Source organism: Caloenas nicobarica, chromosome Z, assembly GCF_036013445.1.
Source record: "Caloenas nicobarica isolate bCalNic1 chromosome Z, bCalNic1.hap1, whole genome shotgun sequence".
Lineage (NCBI taxonomy): Eukaryota > Metazoa > Chordata > Aves > Columbiformes > Columbidae > Caloenas > Caloenas nicobarica.
In genome coordinates, this window is record NC_088284.1 from 12,004,470 (window position 1) to 12,029,210 (window position 24,741).

A 24,741-nucleotide genomic window follows, 5' to 3' on the forward strand; every position below is an offset into this window, starting at 1 on the left:
GGTTAAATGACTACAAACCCTGAATTCAGTAATAAAAGGGATTTCTTCCAGGATTAGGGCTGGAGATTTCAGTCATTTTCATAAGGAAAAGTGGATTCTCAGTGGCTGGTATAATCTCAGATTTCATATGGCAACAAACAAATCTGTATTCATTTATTTAAGATGCAGTGTGGCTTAACAGATGCCTACTCACTGTTTTTTACATTTGTTACATCAGATACTGAAGAATGATTAATTTCTTTTATACTGGATTTTTACTCATTATATAGGTAAAACTGCTCTAGCAATATATCTCAGTGTGATTTTTAAAATCATTACTGATACTTCTGGTTTATTACAAACTCAGTGTAACAAAACTGTGAGAGACTTTAAATACCAATTAACACATCAAGCTTCTAAATTAACTACGGATATGCCTACTACAGCATTTTATTTCGTATCAGCAGTGCATTGTCAAGGGAAATGTCCTAATACTCCCACTTATCATGTTTAGATTATCTTCATGATACATTCTTGGTGCCTGCAAACATCCTGTGCCTTTTCACAACACCTTTCCAATGCAACCAAACTGGAAAATGCATTCTTCTTTTACTACAGTATCCAAAAGAACCATGACAAGCAGACAGACAGTGTAGCCTCCAGATGTGCACTAAGTTGCCTATCCCTTAACATCAACATCTACATATATATTTTTCGCTTTCTCCCCCTCATTATGAGCACTCACAAGAATGGAAAAGACAGAAACCAATAGGACTGCAATTCAGAGAAAGTAAAAGGGCTTGGTTCTTCATATAACAGTTGCTAGACAGTTGGCTCTTCCTGACAAAAGATGTTGCAAATGCAAAGCTTATACATGAGTTTAAGGGGACACTGGACAAATTCTTGGAAAAGATTCTCTGAAGGTTATAAAAAAGACAGATCACGCAGGGTTCAGAAAATCCCTGAACTGAAAATGGTCATAAGTTGGCAAAGTTAACAAGTGAAATCCAGGTACACGCTTGTTCTTGCACTTCTCTAGGCATGAACTCATACTAACTGGGCCAATAAGATGTATTAGATATACCCACGGTCTTAATCAGTTTTCCTGTTCTCACACACTTTAATATCGTGTATTGTGTTTATACTGTTTCATAAGACATATAGATATGTGTTCTGTACAACACAGCCGATAGGAATGCCTTATTGTATGTTTCAGATACGCTACAAATGACAGACTGTATCTGAAAACCATTTGGAAATGCGAACAACCTACAAAGTGGATTTAACAAAAAATGGGCTAAGTTGTGTGACATTACTAGACAGACTAATTATGACCTTATAAGAAATATACAAACTCTATAACATTCTGTATTTTGGAAAAGTCCCGAGGGATGGCAGCATAGTTTTCCTGAAGATCAAAAACTGAAAGCATTACATATCCAGTATCAGAAAAAAAAGTTCACAAGAATAGCCTTTCTTCCACTGTCATTCTCAACACAAGAAAATGCAGGATAAATTCCTGCATGTGAAACCAATTATCTTTCAGAGGTGTTAAAGTTTTGATTCTGACAACAAAAAGCAATACTTTTCAAAGCATATGAGCAACTTCCGTCCAACTCTGTTTTAGTTCAGTGGTGAAAAACTTTGATTATATTTTGATTAAGAAGAGGGCATCGATTTCTTTTAGATATACAGTCCATTCTGCATCTAAATATGAAATACAAGGTTTTTAACAGTACAACCACTTTTAATAGCTTTTTCATACTTCAATTCAGCAGGTTGTTTTAATACTGCCATTAGTTACAGAAATTCTGTGATGCGACTGAACATTTTTATTGATTATCTTGCAATGGGTTAAGTGCTGACAAGGAAATATATCATTTCTTCACAAATTAAGATGAGACATACGTTCTTTGATAAAGATCAAATTGATAAGATAGCGAGAGAAAAAATTGTAGAAATGTATTTAAAATTATTTTGTATCCTTATTAAATTAGATTCCTTATGGTTGTGTATCATCTTAGTGTTTCTGGCTACTGTTGCAGGTGAGTGAGTGTGAGCTCTCGAAACATCCAGAGGCTGAAGATCCCAGCAGAGCACCTCAAGATTAGGTTCCACAGTGAGTAGTAAAACATAGCTTCAGGTTTAGAAGTGCTGAGTTTTATTGATTCAAGATTGTTGTTATAGACTTAAAGCTTCATTAGTTAAGGTTTTATTTTTATATACTTAAATTTTTCGGTTTTTTTTGTAAATAGGTGTTACAGCTAGAATGGTTACATGCAGCCTTGAAAACCACAGTAAGTCTATTACGTTTTGAAAATGCTTTAGTGGTATGTAAGAACAATTTACGTCTGTTCCTGTAGGGACAGGTGTAGTGGAGTGGTTGTAGAGTACGCAAGGCAAATGTCAGGTGCTTGTAGCAACAGGCATGAGAGACACGTCAACATTACCAACCCGTGTTGGTTAACACATGTGATACAGACCAGTACATTGGAACTGCAATGAATGACCTATGGGTTTTACAGAGATTACAGGCAAGTGTTACTGGCAACATAGGCAGCAACAGCCGAGCATGGAGCTACAGAGATACTTGGCAGGTTAGCGAAGAGCTGCAGCTGGGAATGCAAAGGGGCAAGAGATGCAGTGTAGTGGCCATGGGACGTGCAGGCACCGCGCACAGGCAGAAAGCCACCTGTGCTCGGTCACATCCCCCAGCCCACACGCAGAACGCACACTCAACCGGCCAGGCAACGAACAGCCGGGTTTCACCGCTGTCCGCACCGCACGTCAGGCAGGGCCGGTCGCTCGGCAAGGCCAAGCGCACCCAGGGCAGCCACTGCGCCCCAGGCCCCAGGCCCGGCCACAGCGCGGCTTGCGCCGGAGGGGCCGGGGCGGACAGGGCCACGCCGGGCCGCAGCGCCGCAGGCCCGGCCCCGCCGTTCCTCCCGCCTTAAAATGGCGGCAGCCGGACAGCTCCACCAGCGCCGGCCGCTCCTCGCTGCCATTTTCCGAGGGAGGGAGGCGTGGGGCGCCTGTCACAGGCTGCGCTGGCAGGGGGAGGGCGGCCGCCGCCGGGCCCAACTTCCTGCTCGTCCCGCCCGGCGGCGGGGGCTGCGCGACCCCCGCCGCGACCCGCGCGCCGCAGCCCGGCGCCATCCGCCCCGCCCGCCGGAAGTGGCGTCAGGCGGCCGCGGGCACGGCCCAGGCAGCACCCGCGCGGCCACGCCCCTCGCCGCGGGCCCCGCGCCGCCGCCCGCCCGCCCCGCCGCCTGCCCGCCGCCCCCGCGTGCGCACGGACCCCCCCCGCGGCCCCCGCGCCGCAGCGGGGCCCAGGCGCCGCCCGGTCTGGCTGGAGGAGCCGCCCCCGCCCGCCCCGGCCTGTCCGTTAGGGCAGGCCCCGCCTCTTCCGGGCCTCTCAGGCTGGGCCGCCGCCTCCTCCTCCCTCGCTCGCTCTCCCTTTTGTGAGTTATAGCAACCGTTGCCTTGTGAATCAAGCGCCATAGTCACCGTAGTCCTGGCGACTGTTACCCATCAACAACAACCGCTCCTCTCCTGCTCCTCCTCCTCCTCCTGCTGCTGCTGTTCCTCACCCCCTTCCTCATCGTCACCCACAACAACAACAACAACAACAACAGCCACCTCCAGCAGCAACGACAGCGGGAACGCCACCGCAGCCCGCCTCAGCCCAGGTGAATGTCCGCGTCGGGCGCACGCCGGCCCTCCCTCCGCTCTCCCTCCCCCTCCTCGCAGCATCCGGGCCGGGGCTGCTCCCTCGGGCTGCGCGCTTGGTTGCGGTGCAGCGGAGGGAACGCGGGTCGCCCTCCCGGCTCCCCCGCGCCTCCCCCACTTCGTCCCTCTTGTTCGTTCTTCTCCCCTCGGCTCCCCTGCACCCCGGCCCCGCTGTCCGCCCCCCCCTTCCCGGGGGTGGTTTGCCGTTGGGTGGGGAGCGCCTTGCGGAGCGGGGCGGTTGGGATGGGGGTGTCTGTTGGGCGGGGAGGGGAGCTGGCCGCGGTACGGAGTGAGGAGGAGGAGAGGCTTGGCGGTGATGGGGACGGCGGCACGCTTCTGGGACCTCCAGACAATCGCTTGAATGCGGTGGGTATGCATCTTCCTTGGACTCTCGTTTGCACGGATGAGGGAGTGTGGAAATCGGGGAACGAGGCTCTGGCCGCAGTCTAAGGTTACTGACTTTAAACCCCAAAAAAACCGTGGGGGTGGGAGAGAAGATGCAGCCAGAGACGGGTCCTCTAGCCCACCGGGGAGCAGGGGGTGTTTTTCCCCTTTCACTTGTAGGGGCCTTGTTCTGATTTGATGTGACTGCTGAATGCTGCAGATTTTTGTGAACTCACTATGTCTTTTAATGATGCTCTCACGCCATCGATCATATCAGTCACGTTTCTGCGCTTTAAATGTTTCTTTTATTCATAATTAATGTTGCTGCTTATTTTAGGGCGGGCTGTATTTTCTTTGTATTGTGAAGTGTTTTCTTGTTTACTCAATGCCTCCACCCATACACACACACAGAGTATCAGGGCTTTTTTCTTGCACTCCTTCTGCAGGGGGTTATTTTTTAAATGATGCGTTCATACTGCCAGTGTAGTATGGAACAGTGCATGTGTAGATCTAGTTTGTGCACAGTGAGTTATGTTCATGTGGAGAGAATCCATTTCCGTTTCCTTAAACTCTCGACAATGAAGGAAATCCAAGACATCGACTGTCAGTTTTTGTGCTGAACAGCAAAGAAAGGAGAAAACAAGACATAGTATTAAAAAAAAAGTCTTCGTGATTTTGTTGTTACTACTATATTTTGAGGATACATTTGGGAAAGAGAGGAGAGGCAGCTTTTTACCTATCAAGGAGCTGTAGTAGAAATTTTATTATTAATGAGGATGTTTTGCCTTTTTTTTAGTCCAAAATGCTTGTTTTTTTCATCTTTTTGTGATTGCTTATTAAGATCTAAAGATTTGTGTTGTCAGGGGTGTCAAATCGTACTTTATATACTTTTTAAATTCTTTGAGCTAAAGTGAATTTTTGGCATCTGTTATGGCAATGGAATTCTCTTTTAACTCTCCATATCCAGTTGCACTCTCCCTTTTTGACTTGTCAAACCATGTGTCATTGTGGCAAGCTTTTTTCTTTTTGAAGTGATGACTTATTTACTTTCTTATCGCCTTATTTATTAAAATAGTTAGGAAAAAGGATGTTCTTGTTTTTAATCTAAAACCTACGTTTTAATGGTATATATGATTTTTGTGTCTGTAGAACCCTGTGTAAAATGCAGGGTTTCTCATTACAGTTTCAGCAACAATATATTTGTCTGTCTCACGTTGGAACTGCCAATGAATTTGACAGGGACAATTTTTCCAAGAGGCTGTCAACTACAAAATGTGCTAAGTGTGCAATGTTGATATTAATATTTCTTCAGCTAAGGCATATTGGCTCTGGTTTGTTGGTTGTTTTTTTTTTTTTTAATGTATGTTTCATGGGCCAACAAGAACTTAGAAAATACCTTATTTTGAGTAATGACCCAAGGTCTTTACATTGTAATCTTTTAATGATTTTGCTCAAGATGAAACCACTGAGTGCTAATTTTCTAGGTCCTGCTGTCAAATAAGTTCCGAAGACATTAAGAATTTTCAGGGTGTGTTATAGTACTGTATCACTTACATGGCACATTTAAATCTTAATGTATTTGTTATTAGTTTTATCGAGTAGTTTATGAGATTCATTGGTTGCGAAATCATTGCTGGCATCTCCTGTTGTTGAAAAGAGAAGATGTCAGTTCTGCACCATGCCTTTCTTGAGTAGCCCTCTTACAGTGGGACAGAGTACTGCTCAGGATTGAATCCTTCCTGGGCGTTGAAATCTGTCTTTGCAGAACAGATATCCTGACCCCTGGTAGCAAAGGAAAGTGTGTGCCTAGGCTATGAGACAAACTTTCTGTTTTAACTCTGTGGGGAGACCTACAGAGGTTTCTTAAAATTTGGATTAAATGTACATGATTCTGTCCAGAAACAAAGGCTGGTTTAGTACTATTTAGCCACATTTTATTTAGGCGATGACTGCAATTTAGAAACTAATGCAGTTGTAATCACCTATTTTAATAATATTGACTGTACTGAGAAAAGTATTGACTCTTTATTCTCTCTGAAATACTGTAATGATCACAGATGAGATCTGCATTATGCATTCTGATTCCCTGATGCCTTCAGCTATTGAGATAGTTGGTGTTTGTGATGGTAACCAGTGTTTGAACATGAGGTGGCTTGTGATTTTTTTTTTGTTTTGTTCCTTGGTTTTCATGACTTGGACTACGTAAATATCTGATTGTGTTTCGGCATACCCTAATAGGCCTTTCAGGATCATACATGCTCTGTTGTGATGTTTGTGAACTAACCTAAATTGTGCTACTGTGGAGAAACCTGTTGTGTAATGTAGTGTAGGTAAATGAAATGGGAATCAAAGCCACAACGCTGTTAAAGAGTTTAAAGTTTGGGTGCTTTATTTGATAATTAGGTTCAGGTTTGTTAGCATTAACCCATTTCTTGTTCCTGTCGGTTAATCACAAAACTATCTACAGAAATAGATGCTACTGTTTCTTTGCGTTTACTAAACTCTACATTGAGAGGGAAAGCTGTTACTCTTTTCCTCTCTTTTTAGTTAAAATGTAAGCAAGTATCTAAAATGCAACAATCTTTTATCATTGCAGTTCCTTTTGGTGTTCTAGCTAGTATTTCTGGTTTTCATGCTTTACTTTGTCCTCCTATGAAAGGCTTCAGTGGTACTGTAGTGCCCTTGTAGTTGGAGTTCCATTTCAAAATCAAACTTTGTCAAATTAACATATTAGAATACCAAAAGCAATATGTTTTTAAATTATGAATGAAACTACTTACTTCTTTACTAAAAATGAGGGCTGAAAAATTAATGAGCCTTTTAAAATGAATAGGCTAATATTTAAGATGATGTTTTTCTGTTAGCCACAAGTTTATGTATTGCTGGTAAAGTTGGTTGTCAATTGTAACAATATTTCTGTTTTCTCACAGATGCTATGTGTACCTGTATTTTGGAAATTTGAGGAGCAGTACATATATTGATTTGGCTAAATCTAGTTTGTTAGGGACAGATGGCTGATTTAAACAGGTGTCACTTTCATTTCTTGTGCATTGTGTCGAGACTTCCAGAGGTTTACAAAAGAGCTGCCTAAAGCAGGTGGTGAGCTCTGCTTCTGCGATTAGCAAAATGTACTTTTGTAGGCAATTATTTTCCCAGTGACTAGGTACATTTTAATAGTTAACTTGTCATATCAGAGTTTGAAGTGTTCTGTATAGTACAATCATGTTATTTTTTAATTCTTTTCTCATTGGACTTCTAAAAGATATGTGACTGTTTGGGTGTGAAATTTAGTGCCTTATGACTCTGTGGTTAGCTATAGTCCTAATAATTTTCATGCTCACCAAGAGAAGATATATTGCTTGATGAAATATTTTGTTTCACTAGATTTCTTACCTTTACTTTTCTTCTTGAAGAATATTTAACTTAAGAATATTTTAATAGGAATGGCCTGTTATTTAGAACATGGGATTAATGTTTATTTTTTGTTACTTTCTTTGAAATACAAACAGGAAAGAAAATCCTAAAAATTCTGTCATTGAAATACATTCATAATCTATATGAGAGTTGAATAAATCTTACTGAAGTCTTTCTACTTTTTTTTTTCCTGTGCATTGCAATATAGCAAATTTACTATTTTGGCAATATTATGCTAAAAATGTTGAGAGAAATGAGCTGCTCCATATATGAGTATGTGTGTGTCTGTATACACATACACACTTAAAATATAATCTCTGTTTGTTGAAAGAGAACAAATAGTTGCATGTAAATGATGTCTGTATAGCATATAGCTGAAACAGTTTCTACTGACTGAAATAAATTTTTGCTGATCTGAAAAGCTAGGTGAACTTACTTGAGAGATGCATGCATTTTGGAGTGGTGTTTATTGTATGTTATACATTCTGGGAGAGAAAAAAATGCACCCCTCAAAATAACCCAAACCCCAAACCATCAAAAAACAAATAAAACCCACCAGTTCAGAAGTTGTATCCTCTACATATGTATGAGTGCCACTATGTTTCATTCCAATAATTTCTATATGGATATATGAACCCAACAGATTACAAATTCATTCTTGTAACTTCTGTAGTTTAATAGTGTCTATTATTTTGCCATACACTGTGAGATTAATACAGCAATGCTTTTTTTGTGCATATGGGTGGATTATAGTGTCTAGTTCAGTGTAGTTTCCTTTTGGAAGTATTTGCAAAGGTGGATGCCAGAATTGGGAGAGTACACCTTAAATTGCTTGGTTTTGCACACTATCTTCAATTGCTTTTCCTGTTCCATCGTGGTAAGTTGTTTGTCTTTGGTCCCCTAACTGTCCAATATAGTGGCCCAAAATCAAGAGATGGTGGGCTATATTGTAAGTTGTATTTAATAAAGGATTTTCGTGTTTTACAATATACATTTTAATGAGACTTGAAAGTTTAAATTCTAGCAATTCAAACTTACTTTGTAAATTCCTAACTTATTTCTAACCCTACTTGTTTAAATTCTTACATGACATCCATAACAATGCTATGGGAACACCAACGATTGTATATTAATCACTAAATTTGAGTGTACTTGTAGCATTTGTAACTTTTATTTGTGAATTACAAGAGAAAAAAAGTATCTAGCGCTATTTTTAAAGGTCATTTCATCCACCCATGGACCCACTACATTGAATATAGCTCAGCTTCTTAGACGTTCTCTGAGTAAATAATTTCTTTAGTTCTTTCATGTTGTTCTTATTGAAGTCTTATTTCAAATAAGTTTATAAGGTCTTTAAGACAAGAACTGTGTCTTTAGATTGTGTTCAGGCTTTGGATGCTGCCACTACAACTTATGACTCAAAGCCATGTTAACTGCTCATCTGCCAAGTAAATGGCTTCTCTCTTCTATTACTTCATAATAATTAATCTGTGTTTTCTGTTACATACAACCTCAGGGATATTTTCTAAACACTTAAAGGTGTAGTTAAGTCATGTGACATAGCAAAGCAGAAACAGAAACAATCAAATCTCTTAAAAGGTACAGGATGTCACTTTGCAGGTGTCATTGAGTCAGTTTATTCTACTTCAGTAAAGGTGTTCTCTTTTCTTGGCTGATTAATAATTTTTCTGTGTTGTTAACTATATTATCTTGCAAAGAATGAAAATGTTTAATACTATTCTGAGCCAGAACTACTTACAACACAGTTCCTAAGGCTATAGATAGCTATTTATTATGTTTCTGTGGAGCTAAAATTAGAAAATACATTTTTATCTCCAACAAGTTAGTTAATGTCTGCTGAATTTTGATGCATTGTATAATGTTTCTGGAGTACCCTTGGTCTGATTTTCTTTCCCCTCTAGGATACCTAAATTCTGGGAGGCGGGGCAGGGGAAAGCAGTCTTGCTTACTTAGCCCCCTTAATCTGACAATGATATTGGATGTTAATAGGCTATCTGAAGGGTTTACTTGCTAGTGGATTAGATGACCAGGATTGTGAATTTGAGCTAATGTCTTTTGATGTGACCAACATTATCCACAAAACATTTACAGACGTTGCTATTGATCTGTGTAGCCTCGTCTAAACAAGAAGAGATACTATCACCTGAATGTTTTCTTCCTTATCCCTTGGTAGTGTTCTGCACTTTGAACAGCTGAGAGTGCAATTTGACAGTGCAAGTCTTAGATGACTTGAACTGCAAAAATGAACTGGTATTTACTAAGGAGGACTAAATCTACTCATTATAGGTAGGTGAAAGCAAAAATAACAAAATAATTGTAGTTCTCTTACCAGTGGAAGAAGTGGTAAATATCAGGATTTCTGTCTTATGTTAAAAGTCTCATAAATTTGAAGATTCACCTTCTATTTAACTGCTGCAAAAAGTTTTCAGAATTCTCCACTAACTTCTTTTTTTCTAATAAGGTGTGTGCTGTGTTCCTACCTCTGTATTGTTCTGTAGCTTGATGTAAGCAGGAGAGACAATAGAGTTACAGCTTTAGTGAAAAAATAATGTTTCCCACTCTGCATTGTTGTTGACGAGATGTCCACTTCCTCCTGTACATTTCCATCCTAGACTGACGAGGTGTAGTTCTTCCATAGGAAGGACATGTGGCTGTACACAAGGGATTTTCAATTTGTATTTCTATTTAAGTTTTTACACACTAAGTTTATTATTAGGATTCAATGTTAATTGCTTTGGGTCTCTTGGAGAATTTGGAAAGATACAATAATGAAAATTTAAAACTACTTGCCTTATAAACCCATGCTCGCTTTTTAAAGTGTGTTTTAGGAAAAGAATTGTTCTATAATCACCATTGTTAAACTAAATTTACTCAAAATTTCTGATTAAAAAATTAATATAATGATCAGATCATGCATTTTACAGTTATTGAAAGTTAATGTTTAACTAAATATCTATAGCTCTAAAGACCACTGTGCTCATTTATAAAATTAATATAGGATTTATGAAAACTGTCTAGAGTACTTCTGCAGAAAGGTCTGGCTGTATTCAGAGTTACATTAACCTTTGCCAGTGAGGAGCAGTTGAACTATCTGCATAGTAGCTGACTTATCAAATCGTTAGCCACGAGGTGGAATTGAGATACTACTTTGTTGAGCGAGTGGTAGCTAAGGTCATGTCAATAGGCAGGTTTCTGTTTAGTATTTAGTTCACTCCTATTTTATTTGGTCCACTCTTCGTTAAACCACTTCAACTGAGTTGCAATTTGCAAGATAGTTGATAAATAACTCTTCCATATGCATTTTATTATTTGCTATCAGATTTAGTGAATGGAAAAATGTACAATCCAGTATGTTTTAAACTCCTCGGAGTTGATGCTGTGAAATATTAGTAGCAGTTCCCTGTAACTTCTAGGAAGATTACTCTTTGGACTTTCTGAAAGGCACAAAAGCTCTTCTGTGAACTATACCATCCTTATGGTTGTTTTAGGGACTAAAACATGCTTAGCTTTAGAATGGAGATGTGTTGTACAGAAATGTGGCTCCATTCCCTTATTTTGTGGAAATCCTTTTGTGTTCAGATTCTGGGTTTTGAAGTGAGGCAAGTGTAAATGAGCTAAGATAAAAGCACGATTTTTAATGGTATTGCCTCTCTGTAGCTTTCCAGGTGCTTCCTAACTGAAGGTTGTCCTGCATTCCTCTGTTTTTCTACAACTGCTCTGAAACTGCTTTGTACCATAAGGAGTGTAGTCCTAGCAGAGTATTGCAAGGAGCAATAGTGAGCAGGTAAATTCATAGTGGTTTTGGTGCACTAGGTCCATAGGTTTGTGGAGATGTTAGGGTCTTAGGATTTTCCCAACCTCAGACTGGTTTACAGAATTCGGGTTTTGTGACTGGAGTACACTTCACTAGCAAACTTACGTCAAACCCAGGGAAGGTTTAATTGCAATAGACTGAGAATTAGAGTTGGTCCTACAAAGCAATAGCACAATTTATCATGCTGGTTTATGGAAAAGAGCTTCTCTTGGTGGTTTAAAGTTTGTTTTTATGCTGGTTTTGTTGCAGTTGTTTGGTGTGTTTTTTAAATGCTGTTTCAAGTCTTCCAGATGGTCTGTAGTCTAGCGGTATAACCTTACGAGCTTGTGCTGTCTGGAATGTTCAGATTTCAGGTACCATCTTATATCAGTAGTTGTTTGGGGAGGCAGGTCTTACTAAGATTTAAATTTCAAATACTAAGATTACCTGCCATGATCCCGATACAAGCCAAGTTTCCTTGACTCTGTTGAGGGATTGTGATGAATTAAATAACATGTGATACTGGCCTGTATTTTTGATCACAGGTGATCCAATTCCAGAAATTTGTGGGGACAGAATTTTCTTAACTTTTACAGTCGAGGCTTGAAGATGTTCAGCATCTTCACTGATTGTCCTTGCCTTAGTATATGTATTCTTCCTGATTTAATTCTGAAGAAACTGAGATTTCTTGACTAAAGGGAAGAGCTAGACATGGGATCATGACTTCAGTACAGTGACCAACTTTCATGACCTAATGAAGATACATTATTCATGTGGTCTTGAGTATGTGTGTGACAAACACATTTCAGGCAACTGAAATGAAGGGGAATTTTAGGATTACTTTGTATATGGAAGACTGCCTTTTAGGGATTCCCACTGCTTGATTTCAAGATGACATACTAGGTTGTATGGTTGGAACCTGCAAGAACTCAGTGCTGTAAATCTCAGCACCCTGTAATGACTTGTGTCCTCAGCACAGTCATAAACTTGGGATACTCAAAGGTTCTTATGTCAGCATAGTTGTGTTCTTGGTTACATGTGATGATCCAAGGACAGTAACTCTTCAGACACTGCTGAATTTCTTAAAAGCTCAACATCAACAGGCAGACCATCTGTAGCTTACTGAAACAAGGTTAAGCTGTAGCCAGCAGTTCATTTTTTTTTCCTGTACTGAAAATAACTAATGTTTTTAATAAAGTGTAAGATTTTTCTTCCCACATTCATAATATAGGAAAAGGTATAAGGCAGAAAAACAGATGTGTCTGGTGGATAAGAAATTGGAAGTTATGTTTTGGTCATCTGTGATAAAGGTAGGTCTGTGTGTGGGAAGTTCTGATCAGAAATGCTAAAGGACTTGTTCCAAAGTTTGTTGTACAGGAAGGGCAATGTAGCAGGGTTTGGCCACTAAAAGTGGCTTGAAGATGTAAGTGGGTGTTAATAGTGGGGATTGAGAGGTTGATTGATAATATGTTAAGTCCTTTAATAAAATTAGCTGTGTCATCTCCAAAAACTAAGCTGCCTGGTCACAAGTGTAACTTTGTTTTATAGCTATGCTTCTGAACTCCCAACAGTCTGCTCTCATTGGCTAATATTTATGTTTTGCTTTAAAAAATATGTTTATTCTACATGGAATACTTCTGTCTTTCATGTACTTATTCAGAAACTTTTTACATACTCTGCAGCGTTTAACCTGCTAGTATGGAAGTGGTTAAGTTTGCCATAAAACCAAAGGAGCAGAAGGTGCTTAGGGCACTCAGTGCTGTGTGGTGTCCTGTTTGTTTGTTTTTCCTCAAAGAGTGAAAGAAATGTGGCAGATAATTTCATGGGAATAAGAATCATATAGCAGGGCATCACTTTTTAATCTAGGTGGCCCAACCTTGTCAAATGGAATTACTTGTGTTATGGCAATGGATAAAACTGGTGATTTTGACATCACTCACTGCTGTCATGCTGTTTCTGTATTACATATGTTTTCTCAAATATGGTTGACCATACTTCACAGAGTGTTAGAAAGTGCATCTTTATTGGTTATGAATATGGTATTTTTGTGCTACTTAGTGAAATCTAGTACAAAAGTGGTCACTGAAAAAAGGACTCTCTTTTGACCTGCTTCTACAGTAATATACTGGCCAAAAGGGAGAGAAATACCAGTCCTGTGCAGCTGTCTAGAGCTTCAGGCCCTCAGCCAATAATCTGTAGAACATGGGCTGGGGAGAGCGTGGCTGGGAAGCAGCTCAGTGGAGGAGGCCCTGGGTCCCTGGTGGCAGTGAGTGTGGCGTGAGCCACAGCATGCCTTGGCAGTAGGGAAGATCAACAGTGTCTTATGGCCTGAATGAACAAGGGTATAGGCAGGAAATTGAGGAAAATTATCATCTCACCCTTCTCCACACTTATTAGGCAACATCTACGTCCATATCTAGTTTTGCCTGCACCCTCCTGCCATTATGGGAAAGATGTTGGTAAACTGGAGTAAGTTCAGCAGAGGGCACTAAGGCAGTCAGGAGCCAGAGCACACATGTCTGTGATGGGACACTGAGGGACCTGGGCTTGTTCAGTCTGGAGAAGAGAGAGTTTCAGGGGTCCTAACAGCAGCCTTCCCTAATACCTACAAGGAGGTCATCAAGAAGAAGCCAGGATTTTCACAGCAGTCCATCATGGAAGGATGAGAGACAATGTTCATAATTTGAGGCAAGAGAAGTTTAGACTGGAGATACGGAAAATCTTTTCCCTCGTGAGTAGAGCCCAGCAATGCAGCTTGGGCCAAGCAAGATTTTGCCGTCTCTGTCCTTGGAGATTCTCAAGCCCTGACTGGATAAATCCCTGAGGAGCTAGTCTGATGCCAAGTCTGAGCCTGTTTTGGGCAGGAAGTTGGACTTGAGAGCTCCTGAAATCCCTGGCAGCCTGAACTACGCTATGGTTTTATTTGTGATTCTCACTCTACAGCAGAAGTTCCTAGGCTGTGCTCTGGTTTGTCTTCTTTTTCTTGTTAGCCAGTGCCATTTCTTATGGGCTGCAACTGAATCTTCACCTCTGGAGGTAAATGAGCAGGGATAGTCTCTAGAGTTAAAATCACAACCAGTTGTCTTGAGATATAGCACAAAGACATACTTTGGGTACCCAAGAGACTCTCTGCCTAACAGCACAGAACTCTTGTGTTCCTTTTTCCTTCAGTGCATTACTGTAGTTATGTTATTTGGTCCAACACTTTATTCTCTGGATTTCACAGACTTAGGACTGGACATTGACTGAATTCCATGCATTTATTTATAAAGTATTTTACAATGAAACCTTGAGAGTTTTCACTGGAGCCCTGCAGAGGCAAAAATAATAGCAGTAGAGAAAACTACAATAGAAGGAAAACAAGTTTCTTATATCTCTTCAGGAGAAGACAACTATGAACAAAGATATTTAAAAAACAAGAAGGAAAGGCCTTGAACACTTGGCAAAACTAAATCCAGTTGTTGATTTCTGTGGACTTTTTTTGTGCTTATTTGTCTTAATTTGCAGTTCTTAATGCTTTTGCTGCAGTAAAAGAGGAAATTTAAAAAAAAAGGAAAACGAGCAAACTTAAAATTTTTATTGGAAATTATTTAAAATTTTTAAATAAATTGGATAATGTCCTTGCTTTACTGAGACAAGTTTATGGGTGTTGATGAAATATTCTGTATTTAGCTAACAGCCTGGTGATTGGTAAGTGGTATTCAACAAATATAATGGCCAGGAATCTGAAGAGGGTTTTTGCTGTGATGAGGATATCTCAAATATTTTTCCTATAACTAACCAGTATTCCTATTAATTTTGATCAGAACTGTATTCTGTCCAAAAAAGGATTTGGGAATCGAGGATGATAATTTCTGATTGTGGATAAAGAGGTGTGTGTTTAGAAAAATGTTTGTTTTGTCATATAGCTGCAAATATGAAATGAATGGCAATGATGGAGATGAAGAGCAATGGTCTGAGGAAGTGGGTATGGCAATAACTGCTATTGATGAAATCAGAAAAATATTTTCTACTGATTGAAGTGGCTCTGTTTGGGATTTTTTGTTTGTGTGTTTTGGCTGGGGTTTTATCATTGTGGCCATTCAGATACCGAAGTCCATAGCAAAGTTAATGTCTCTTTTATTCTTGTTCAGCACTGCCTGAGGGACAAGCAAAGACTTATGTACAAGTTACTAATTGTGATAAATACAGTCTTGATAATCAAGGCAGTATTAGAAAGTAATGTCTTTATTTAAATGCAGATGTTTCATTGTTAGCTGAATCAAATTCAATGATTAAGGCATAAACAAGCAAATACATTATTCAAAATCGCCATTTTCATTTTATTCGTAAGTTGTTAAACTTACCTCCCTCAAATTCAAGGATTTTAAGTGGAAGAGGGAAATAAGGTTTCCATAAAGTGTTTGCAGTCCATTTTTTCTTGAGTAAAATATTTTTTTCTTGTTGAACTAAATAACTGAATGCACAGTGAAACTTGAAATATCCTAAGGGATCTAACACCATAACATAGTCAGTACTTTTTTCAAGTACCTCTATTCTACTGTGCTTGCCTTTAAGAATGTTCCTGTCAAGTAAGGTTACATGTCTGATTTTTACAAGTCTCTGATTAAAATTAATACCAAGAAAATTAAAGTGATATAAATTCTGCTGAGCAATACAAAGAGTAAGTAGTATTTAATGTTTGTGGTGTATATATTGTAGTTTAGATTTTTATGTTCCAATATTATAAATGGGATAGCTAATGGTATCTATTTGATAATATTATTTTACTGTCACTTGGCAGTTATGAAAAACAATCAAATGATTTAAGTTACATAGTCTTACATCCTTATTTTAAGACTTACAAATAAAATCCGGTTTCTGCTGTTTATGACGTATACCTGCAATACATATTATCACTGAATGTTCTTTATATTTGAACTGTTTTCTGATTCTCTATATGTGCAGTAGGATAGACTATAATAAAACAGATCTTACTAAACAATTATAAAAATTACTTAAAATTACCTTTCTTCAAACACTCTTTTGACAGTAATGGTATTTACATTACCTGAGCATCAAGTTTTTTGTCAAATAATATGAAAATTTCTGTTAGGAATGTTCTGTAAACTTAGAAGCCAGAAAAAAAGCAAACAAACATGCTTTGGATCCAGTTGTGGTGCAATTCTCGATATTCCATTTGTATTGTAAGTACAATGACTGTAAACATAGAGATTCATTAAGTATTCACTATTGTACAGTACTAGCTTGATTAATGACATTCTCTTCTTCTTTGTAATTAATGGATTTCCTTTTTTTTTTTTTTTTAAATTTCTGCATGCCAGTTTGTTGTTCAGTATTCATTACTTCAGTTGCGTTTTATATTGAACCTCCTGTTTTTTTCTGTCTCAGTGTCTTTGGTTTTGAGGAAAAAAGCCATGCTAGATAATCCTAGCTAAAGTACCATTATGCGTGTTTTTTTCAGAATTTCATGTTTTCACGTGCTTTCTAGAGTCAGTCTTAGCTAAGAGCTCAGAGAATTGTTTCTCTGAGTGAAGTGCAGTGATAAGTAAGGAGGATTTAATAATTTGATCATGTTGTTTATAAATATATGCCTGTAATCCAATATAAATGTTGAAGTGATTGGTTTTAAGTCACACATGGAACAACAATAACAATATTGATATCTGTCCAGGAAATATAAGCTGAGACTTGTTCAAGTCACTGTTTCTAAGGTGGTGAGTACTGTCAGGTTGGAAAAGCAGAACAGAACGCACTGTTTGCAACTCAGTGTGTTTTACTAAAGGTAGACAAAAAGCCATGTGGGAGGTTTTTGGAGTGTTTGGCTTATGGAATTTTTTGGTTTATTTCTGTGTGTATGAATTTGTGTATATTTTTACAAAAAAAATTTAATCTTTTCTTGAGACAACAAAATCAAACACTTTTTTGGAAACATATGATAGTAACAGTGTCTTGTGAATAAATACTGCTTGTGAAAGCTGAGTTACTACGAAAAGTCACCCAAGAAAGCAAACATGGTTAATATAAATATCTTAAATGTTGTCCAGTGTGATACTGAATTTCAGACATGTTTGGTAAAATGCTGTTATTACAGTGGGATTATTTCTTTGTCATTGCTTCCAACATAACACATTTCTTGTGTATTTACTATAGAATTGCTGTTGCTGGATTTGCTCTTAACTTGAATATGTTTCTTAAAAAAAAGAAAGACCATGATAAACTTGGTGAAATATTAGTTGCCTCCTAAAACTATATCCAGATGTCAAAGCGTATGGATACTTTTATCATCGGTTACCATCTGTCTTTGTGTGGTTTTTTTTTCCTCCTTTTTTTTGTATGCTTTTATCAAAGCTGAATGAGATTGTTTGATTTCCTTTTGAGCTAACTTTAATACTGTATTAAGAAAATTATAATTTAATTTTACAATTAGTGTACTTTAAATATGTGGATACAAAGCTAAGTGGTAGATTTTTAAAGAGATACTTAAAATTCACGATGGGGCAGAGTGAAGGATATCTTTAGGACATGAAGCAGTATTTTAAAATAAGGTAGCTTTTTCTAAATGTACCAAATTTTGTAATTTCTCTGTGAATACTTGTTTGAAAATTTTATATATACCTAAAGATTGATTTTCTTTTCTTTCTTTTTCCCTAGATGGGGTATAAAAGTTTATACCACTGTTTAAATCTTCCTTTATGTCAACATCTTTTTTCCTTTGCAGTTCATGATTTAGTCCTTTTTTGCTACCTTATTATATTATAATTGATGGCAGTGATATCTCTTTATGTACATTTTGTAATTAAAATCATATTTTCATTATTTTATAACACTTATTTTTAGTTACTGTGCTGTGCAGTTCAGTATTTACTGTTTTTTCCTCTTCCTTCTTGGATGCCTGACTTGCATGTGGTTTAATATTTAACAGTTTACCTGAGATAGTGGGGTGTGACAAGGCTGCTAAGCATCACATATTGCTCGCATGTGTCTGGCTGGGTTTTAGGGACAGCCTACAGAGCCTACAGCTAGTGATCTCTGGTTCCAGGGGTTTCATGATTCTTTTTTCTCCAGCAGTCACTTAGCTTTCTTGTTTGCTATTGTCTAGCTTTCTTTCAGGGTGCTTCATGTCAAGGTACACAAAATTGACACTTCAAAAATATATTCTGAGGAATATTCTTTTAGCCAATTTTATATGATTGGAAAGAATATGTATTGAGAAGTTCAGAATCTGTTTCTCTTACGAGCAACTTGAGAATATGTAAGTCTCCAGACTTTGGGCGAAAAAATCATACTGAGGAGCAGGAAGCTCTGAGATTGTCTTAAAATCAAATCTTCAGTTGTTTGATGGTTTTCTTTCCCCTCCTCCCCCCGCCCCGTTCTTTTTTTTTATTTTTGTTTTGGTTTGTTTGTTTTATTTTGTTGTTTGTTTTGTTTTGTTTGTTTAAGGTGTGCTCATTTCGCAGCTACTAAGATTTCTGCAGGGGCTGTTGATAACCTTGTGGAATGACAAAGCCAAGCTCCCAGACCTGGTAGGGCTGTCTGATGAGCTGCTGAGGAGGAGCTGCTGCTGATACTTGCTTGAGGTTGTGAGAATATGTCCTGGAAAAAAATATGTACAATACAGCAAGGCAGTTAGAAGCTAACTATTGAAAAATTTGCGTGACTAATCCCAAGGTATCATCATAGTGTTTACAGCCATAATTTTCTACACTTCTTTCCACACATAGTTGTTTCTTGGTCACAGTTTCGAGCAGTTCATCTACAGTAGTTTTTAAACATTTATGTAAGACTAATCGTATTGATCAGCTTTAAGGTACTAGGTCAGTGTTGCCTAGTTCGGGAGAAAGCGAGCTTTAGGATTTGAAATGTTCTGATTGGGTAATTCTGTTTCAGTATGTACCTCATTTTATAATGGGCTGAGAAGCTATGTGTGTTTAGAGATCCAGGTTTCTTTGAGTTGTTCTGGATTCTTCCAGTCTTTTATATTCATATAGTCATATAGATATTCATAAAAATTTATATCATTTATATGTGATAAATGTTAATCTATGTTTTCATATTTGAGTACATTATCCATACACAGAGGTCTAAAGATTTTTTTGGTAATTTACAATCATAATTTTCATTTTATGTCAGAGTATATTATTTTGATAATATTACATTGATAATTTAGACTATGACTTTTATTAGTGTTATGACAAATTCAAGTTTTCAGGGAACTATAACAAATTAAAATTAGCTTTCTTTGTTATTGATTGTTTATAGAATATACAAGTCTTATTTAAGGCCATCCTTTTTTATGTTTGGAGATGTGAAAAGAATAGTATCTTGTTTCCTATAATTGGTTTTAATATTGAATAACCATTGTAATTTAGTTTTTGCCAAAATTTGTAGTAATAGAAAGACATTACTTTTAAAGCCCCATGTATGTACAAAATGAAAAGGGCAAGTTTTTATTTCACTGTGATCACTGTTCTTGTAGTGCTTGGTCTTACATCCTCCTAATTCTGTTATTTCTGAATATGAAACTTCTAGCTCTCATAGTCATTAAAATTTAATACCTATTGCAAATGATAAGTGATATGACTGAGCACAACAATGTAGTTTTCATAAATGAAGTTATTAAGAATGTATTACATTTCAGTAAAAATTATAAACAATGACTGAAACACATCTAGTCTTGTTTATTTTTAAGTGAAATATAGTTGTATTATTGTAAATTTTTGACACTTCTGACCTCTCTGTATGGTCACTGCGTTCTCAATATTAGGGAAAATCAAACTTGTGCCTGCAATGTGCCTGTTTTTTTCTAGTATACATTACATCAATTTCACAATCATTCCAAGGATATATGGACAGTGTCTTTCGAAAGTGAGATTTTCAGAAAGCTGAGAACTATTAATGATATGCATTAATTCCCACTGTTTTCCCTGCTTTTCACTACTAGCTTTCACTTGCGTCTCAGCTAATGACTCTTCCTCTACGTATCCTTCGCGTCTCTTCTGCTCGCTCTCCTATGTGCTTGGCCTTTTACTGTTACTCATCCTGCCTTTGTTCTTTTGTTTGTCTTCAACTTCTTTGTGCTGCTTCTGTTTTAGCTGTGGGAGTGTTGGAGATACAGGAACAACAGTTTCTAAATCATTGACTTTAGGGCTAAACACCTTAATAAATTTGTAGGAAGGCAGTTTGGGAGAAAATCATAGCTTCAGCTAGTAGCATGTTTACTGATCTGAGGGTGTGGTGTCAGTAGTCTGTATGTGGAAGATGATTATGTGAGTGATTTGCACATTGTTAAACGGTATCTCCAGAGAAATTTAGCAGTTTAGTTGAGTCACAGCTAAAAGCCTGATATTGCCAGTTTCTGGTGATGAAGTTTCATGGCTATGCCATTTTTAAATTACTGTTGGAACTTCTGCATTTACTAAAACTTAGTATTGAAGTAGCTGGGTTTTAAGTATCATAAAATATGTATGTGTTTAAATACATAGAAGTAAATAACTTTTTCTCCCCCTGTACCTTATTCTCAGCATTGCTGAGAATTTTAATCTTCTGAAACTACTTATGTGTGAGAGGAACTACGTATGAATTTTTTTTTTTTTAAGATAAAATGAAATTAAAACGATAGTATAATGGAAAATGTTCAAAAATGTGAAGTATGGGTAACAACATATGCCACTTTGGATGGCTGAGTGTATATGTATTACATATGGATGAAGCAGCTGTTTTGTATGTATAGACGTGTATGTTCATGTATATATATTTGCATGTACAATATATGTGTATGCAGAGTGACAGTGTCTATGTATATGTCTCTCATTTGTGTTTATAGAGAGTGTGTAAAACCAAATATAGGCCATGTACATTACATGATTTGACATCTAGAAGAAACTAGTGGAAAATACTTTCTGCAGGATTGCTACCCCTGTACACTGTTTCTGAAGTCTGAAATAACCTTTCTAAGCACCTGGCACCTTAAACAATACAGGGTTGGTTTGGTGTTGTTTTTTGTTCGTTTGGTTGGTTGGGGTTTTTTTGTTTGGTTGGTTGTTTTTTTGTGGGTTTGTTTGTTTGTTTTGTTCGTGTGTTTGTTGTTTGTTTGTGGGGTTCGGGGTTTTTTTTGTTTGCTTGTAGCAATAGCCACAGCTTATCGATTTCATGTCATTCATTACAATTTTTTTCTTCTGAACAGAAAACACAAGGGAGCAGTTCTGTGTGCATTTTCTCTTGTATAACTGTGGTAGTAGTGAATTATATAGGAGTTCTAGAGTTAAGGGAGACAACAGTTAACTTCTTAAATCATCTTGGTAATGTGTAATTGTCTCCAGGAGCTAATTTGCGACTTGCCAAGTGAAGATTCAGCTTGCACAGCTTCCTTGAATGGCCAGTCCTACAGGTGAGTGATCTTCTGTGATAAAGGTTGGAGGAATACTGGGCTAGGTCTTAGGCTCATTACGGCCAGATTCTGGTCAATTTTTTTTTATTGAGCTGTCAATGAAGACAACCAGGGTGTCTCACCAGATTTAATTAATCAAGACCCTATTCTGTTTTGTGTAAACAAAACCTTGGTGTCTGCGAGCTTCACTTGCTTCAGTGACATTGAACAGAATATCATACTTAGGAAGGATCCTTCAAGGAACAATGGTAGATGGACACAGCTTTGGATCTCTGCTCTCTTTGTGAAAGTCCTTCCTGTCTCTAATAAATCCTTGAGCAACACAGAAGCACCTAACAAGCTTTAACAAAATGGTGGCTATAAAACTTAGTTCAGATAACCGAAATCTAGTTTGTAATTACGAACCAGGAGATAGTTTTACAGTATAACATGTTTAGATTGTTCTAGCTATACCTCTCTTGATGTTTTCCGAGCTGCCTGTCATCTTTTAGGTCACAATCACTAGGGTAATCTAATATTACAGTGATCTTTGCTTCATAAAATTATAAAAAGTAAATTAGGAATGGTGATCCTACTCAGTAAGTCTTTAGATTTATGGTTTTGGCTGTACAAATTGATGGAACATGCTCGATTGCGGTATTTGTTTGTGGGCTCTACTCTAGCAGTGAGTGTCAGCTTTACTAGGCTAAATCCCCCAAGGGATTGAGTCTTATCCTAACATAGGTGGGAAGTTTGGCTTTTCTTTAGAAAAGGATTCTGCAAATTCTACAAATTCTGGAGAAGCAGTGAAGTTCTAGTCAGGAGAGTTTGTGTTCATGAATGCATTCTGATGAAGTTTGCTGTCTTATCCCCAACCCTCTGAGATTTTTGTCTTCAGAGTAGTCTTCGTATTTGTTACCATAGCATTTCCTTATCTGGCTTCTGGAATCCATTTTGTGGCTCTGGCTGTTATAGCTATTGTATAGACAATCTTAGCATTTCCAATAACTTTTGGGACAGTGTGTTTCTTTCTGAGCTTTCTACTTTTAAGGAAACAGGTTTTTTCTCTTATGGCTGTCCATCTTATTCAAGAGAGGGATAGCTGTTTCAGAAAAACAGATACCAACAAAATAATTAGTTTGTGAAGGTAAGCAAAATTGTGTACTACCACTGAAGAAAAGACAGTTATGACTCATTTTATACTCCTGGCATCCTGTTGAGTCAATCAGCAAACACAGCCTGTGGTAGTGTGTTGTAGTATGGATCCATTTAAAGGACCAAGCTGGAGGAAACACGGCTTTCTTAATTCTGGTGCTGTATAACAACTTTTTCTTTGATATAGGCTGGAACGACCTCAGATTGTTAGAAAGAGTGGAGAAGAGCCATAATATTAAGATTTTCTGCATATCATTTTTTAGCCATTCTCCAGCAGATTTGCAAAAATATTGCTGAAAGAAATGCATCTGCAGACATGTATGTAGATGTCAAATTTGACTTGCATAATCTGTAAAGATGACAAAGACGCACGAAGGCAGAACTTGGTTTGATTGCAAAATCTTAAAACCAAGTCGCAGGCCATCATCTGATATACAGAATAAATACTAAGTATTATTCTGCCATTTAAAAGTTACTTTTATATATTATTTTTTAAAGGCCTGCTTTGTGACCCAGAGTATGAAACTTAATGTATTGTTCTGTCAAAGTTTATTATAAAATATCTGTGTAGACCATGTTGTGCAGCTCCATTATACTAGCTAGTTGAAGGTTAAACATTGAAGGATTTTGAAGTTTACAGATTTTAACCTTCCTAACTTAAATGATGAATTAGAGGAAATATTGCTGTTTACTTTGCTGTAGCTTTCGTGTTTTTTATGTTGTTCAAATCTGTCACTAACTTTTTTTTAAGGGTATGCCCGGAGTTGAGGATTGACTGAGGAGAGTGTTAATCTATTTAAATAAACTGGTTAGAGCATAGGAGGAGGCCTGCCGTGTTTTCAACGCTTCTTAGCCTGAAAGTGCTGCATAACCTTTTTAGGTTGCATAGCAACCAGCTCCTAGCAACAATAATAGATTGAATTTCCAATAGTGACCAGGCCGGATGTAATAATAAAGCAAGAGTACAAACAGTTGTCATGGTTTTCTTTTCATAATAAACTAGTCTGAATTTAGGGAGATTCTATTTCTCAAAGCAGCAAACCTCTTTGCAAAATGAAGGTACTTTTGAAAACTTGTGGTACTGAAACCCTGACAAAGTTGCTTAGAATTAGTGACTTTGAAGCCTAGTAGTCTGAAACATAGGAGAAAAAGAAACATTGAATGAGTTATCAAAGAAAGAGGATATTTAATACCCGCTTTAAATGGCTTGTAAATCTCAACTTCTTTTATAAATTAATCTGTCCTGGGACTTATCAAAGTCCCTAGCTGTACAGGTAGGTGCATATTATGGAAGGAATATGGTCAGTCACACTTGAATTAATGAAGTTGAAAAGAGGCTTCCCTGGAGGACATTATTCTGTAACTGCCTACTATTTGGATTTTCAGTGTGTATCTTTGGAGCACATGGTATCAGCTACTGCTGGAGAGTGGTTGCTAGTCGTAGTTGGGCTTTTCCAAAGTTAGTATTTGTTCTGTTATCTTCTCTTGATTCAGCTGTTGGATACTATGCCACAGTTCTTGTTTTTTGGAGACACATATTGATATAAAATCCATACAAAAAGATCTTGTTTTGTAAGATGCACAATAAAATAGGTAATTTTAAATCATTAAAATTCTAACATGTTATTTAGGAAAGTTTGCAAAGGTCTTGTAAAGAAACCGTAAAAAGGGGCAGTGAATAAAACAGTAGCTGCCAGACAAGTTTATCTTAGATCATGCCAATGTGTCAGTATTTCATGTTTTCAAAACCTGCTATGTGTAAAAGGTAGAAATATGTAGGCAAGTGGGTGATTTGGGCTGAGAGGAAGAAAATTTCTCTCAAAATAGTAATAGATGTAATTCTGGATGGTTATATTTGAGTTTAAATGTTTGGACCTGGCTAACTAGTTTGAAAATT

The 24,741-nt window shown here is 37.8% G+C and overlaps 1 protein-coding gene across 3 annotated transcripts in view; it reads left to right on the forward strand.

Moving 5' to 3' along the window:
- The first annotated feature begins 3,453 nt into the window (after positions 1-3,453).
- The window catches only part of RFX3 (regulatory factor X3), a 112,522-nt gene continuing 91,234 nt past the window's right edge, over positions 3,454-24,741 (forward strand). For 2 of the 3 annotated variants that reach the window (XM_065655887.1, XM_065655888.1), the window contains exon 1: positions 4,039-4,074. The gene's annotated coding sequence lies outside the window, so the exon portion shown is untranslated. Of the gene's footprint in view, positions 3,669-4,038; positions 4,075-24,741 lie in introns of those variants that run through there. The other variant, XM_065655889.1, reaches the window with a different exon arrangement.